A 3545-nucleotide genomic window follows, 5' to 3' on the forward strand; every position below is an offset into this window, starting at 1 on the left:
AGGGCACAGAAAAAGGAATTAGCTTTGGTTAGAAGAAGGGGTATTTCTCCACTGAACTGGGAATATAAAAATAAGGATGGGAATAGATAAAGATAAGTTTTCAGGAAAGAAGGGAGTGGGAGAAGAAAAGTGAAATGGAGTTCCCATATTATGGCCTCTATATAAAGTACAAAGCAATATTGTGTAGGGCATTCTGCAAAGTCACATTGCAAAGAGTAAGAAGAATGATAAACATTAATAGCTGTTACTAAGTGAAGACAGGGAAGATTTACTCTAGTATTGAGGACATACTGAAGCTGGGAATGATAAATTTGTAGTGGTAAAAATACATGCTTGTATGATTTCTCTAGGAGGACTTTATAATTCAAGTCTAAGAGAAGATGGGTGCTTGCAGAGATTCTAATTTGAAATATTTCAGGATAGTGTGATAGAAGGCAAGAGTTAATATAGAAGGAACAGCTGGGCACGGTAGCTCACGCCTGTAATCCCAGGACTTTGGGAGGCCGAGGCGGGTGGATCACAAGGTCAGGAGTTCGAGACCAGCCTGATCAACATGGTGAAACCTCGTCTCTACTAAAAATACAAAAATTAGCCAGGTGTGTGCTCGCTTCGGCAGCACATATACTAAAATTGGAACGATACAGAGAAGATTAGCATGGCCCCTGCGCAAAGATGACATGCAAATTCATAAAGTGTTCCATATTTTTTTTACACTGTTGGTGGGACTGTAAACTAGTTCTACCATTGTGGAAGACAGTGTGGCGATTCCTCAAGGATCTAGAACTAGAAATACCATTTGGCCCAGCCATCTCATTACTGGGTATATACCCAAAGGATTATAAATCATGCTTCTATAAAGATACGTGCACACATATGTTTATTGTAGCACTATTCACAATAGCAAAGACTTGGAACCAACCCAAATGTCCATCAGTGTTAGACTGGATTAAGAAAATGTGGCACATATACACCATGGAATACTATGCAGCCATAAAAAAGGATGAGTTCATGTCCTTTGTAGGGACATGGATGAAGCTGGAAACCATCATTCTCAGCAAACTATCGCAAGGACAAAAAACCAAACACTGCATGTTCTCACTCATAGGTGGGAATTGAACGATGAGAACACTTGGACACAGGAAGGGGAACATCACACACCGGGGCCTGTCATGGTGTCGGGGGAGGGGGGAGGGAAAGCATTAGGAGATATACCTAATGCTAAATGACGAGTTAATGGGTGCAGCACGCCAACATGGCACATGCATACATATGTAACAAACCTGCACATTGTGCACATGTACCCTAGAACTTAAAGTACAATTAAAAAAAAATTAGCCAGGTGTGGTGGCACGCATCTGTAATCCCAGCTACTCAGGAGGCTGAGGCAGGAGAATCACTTGAACCCAGGAGGTGGAGATTGCAGTGAGCCAAGATCAAGCCACTGGACTCCAGCCTGTGAGAAAGAGCGAGACTCCATCTCAAAAACAAAACAAAACAAAACAAAAATCCAGAAGGAACAAATAGGGAAGGACATTGTATCAATATAACTTTACAGTACCTTCGTGAGCAACAGAAAACCTTACCATATGTGATAGGTTAAATAAGAAATTATTTTTCTCATACAACAAAAATCCTGAAGAAGGGGCTTAGGGTCATGTTTTGACCCCACAGTAACATCAATATATCATTCTTCTTCCTCATCCTTTTTGCATGGCTTTTATTTTTGTTGTTGCAATATAGCTGCTGAACAAGGGCATCATCCCATATGAGTTCCAGGCAGAAAGGAGGAGGAAAGGTTCAAAAGCTTTCTCTTAATGAAGTGTTACTTTGGGAGGGCAGTTTTCCATTGAGTCTCCCCTTAACCTCTTTGGACAAAAGTGTATCACATTGCATCTCTTATTGCAAAGACCAGAACTTCAAAGCTTTAATATTCTAGCCACTATAATAGACGGAGGCCTAGGAAGAGGGGTTTGATGTTGGAGTTAAGTGAGCCAATGATTAGTGTCTATCATATAAGTGAGACCAACAGGAGCTGACATGTTGCAAAAAATAAAGGAACCAAGGATAGAAACTAAAAAAATTTGAAAATCAGATTTGATGAGACATGCAAGGAGGCTAACAGATGTTGGAGATTATAATTTCTGGTGTGAAGCAATTTAGGCAAGAAGAAATGGTTGTTGAAGAGTCATAGGGTTTAAGTTTCTTGGAATTCAGAAGGTCAAGAAAACATCAAACTAGAAAGGATCTTCCATATGGATATTGACATTTCTTAAGATGATAGAGGGACTTGGGGTTTTAGTAAAGTAAAAAGTTAGTCTATAACAAACCATATCCTCTTCTGAAGATTACATCAGAATGAAAACATGTCCTGTTGCACATTCTTAAACCCCAAAAGAAATTAGAATGACTTAAATCGGGCAGCAGTTCCCAGAGAAAGTTAATATTCACTGACATATCAATTACCGATTTCTTTGTAATAAACCAATTCAAAATGTAATGACTTAAGGCAACAACCATCTATAATTTTTCAGAAGTCTGTTGGTTAACTGGGTGATCAGAGTCTTGCTAATTTGGGCTGCACTCAGCTGATTTCAGCTTGGCTCATTCACATATCTATGTTCAGCTGGTGAGTCAGCTGGTGGCTGGCTGGTCTAGGTTAGCCTCAGATGGGATGACTAAGCTCTGCTCCTCCTGCTCTGTCATCTTTCACCAAGCTAGCCTAGACTTATACAAAGGAAAGAATCCAAGAGACAAAGCAGAAGTAAGCAAGATTTCTTGCCACCTAGGCTCAGAATTGGAACAACATTACTTCTTTCGTATTTTGGGCAAAGCAATTCATAAGGTGGTTAGATTCACAAGGTGGTTAGATTCCTCTTGGTGGGAGGAATCTATCACGTTGTTTATTTTCTTGAGTCATTATTGTAATTCATGGCCATAGAAAGTCTGACTATTACATATGCTTCATGAAAATAAGCATAAATGTTTAGAGCTTGACTAAGTGGCTTCTTTTAGATAGTCAGATTGGATTATTTGAAATGTTGGTGGATAACAGTCATAAACATGGATAGACATACCTCATTTAGAATTTTGTATAGTTTTTTTTCTTTTTCAGGTTGAACTGCTAACCCTAGTAGCTACTATGCATACTGAGCTCTTGACACTTGTTTAATAATAATTTTTTCATCATCTCCCAAGCCATGTAATAAAGTACAAACTCATCAATACATTGTTTGGCTACCATGTGTCTGATTTATCAGGCAACTTTTTAGAACACTGGTGAAGCTCGAGCACAAAGTAATAGCTTCCTACTATTTCCATGAGAACGATAAAAGAGAGAAAGAACTTTTTGTAAATCCAGTGATCCTTCACATGTCTGAAACAAATAATATCAAGCCTGTTTTTCTCAAAGCTGTGCCTACCAAATGTTCCCCTGACTGTGTTTGCCCCAATCCAGAGCACACACACATGCAACTATGTCCACATGGCTCAGCCTCTCCCTGCTTCTTTTTGCCTTTCCTCTTACCCACCCTCCAAGTTAGCTCTAT

At 39.4% G+C, this 3545-nt stretch overlaps 1 non-coding gene across 1 annotated transcript; it reads left to right on the forward strand.

Annotated features, from left to right (window-relative positions):
- The first annotated feature begins 600 nt into the window (after positions 1 to 600).
- LOC129476502 (U6 spliceosomal RNA) lies at positions 601 to 707 on the forward strand. Its single transcript, XR_008654943.1, has one exon. It is a non-coding gene; the product is annotated as a U6 spliceosomal RNA (small nuclear RNA).
- Positions 708 to 3545: the final 2838 nt, after the last annotated feature.

The sequence above is a fragment of the Symphalangus syndactylus genome, chromosome X (assembly GCF_028878055.3).
Source record: "Symphalangus syndactylus isolate Jambi chromosome X, NHGRI_mSymSyn1-v2.1_pri, whole genome shotgun sequence".
NCBI lineage: Eukaryota > Metazoa > Chordata > Mammalia > Primates > Hylobatidae > Symphalangus > Symphalangus syndactylus.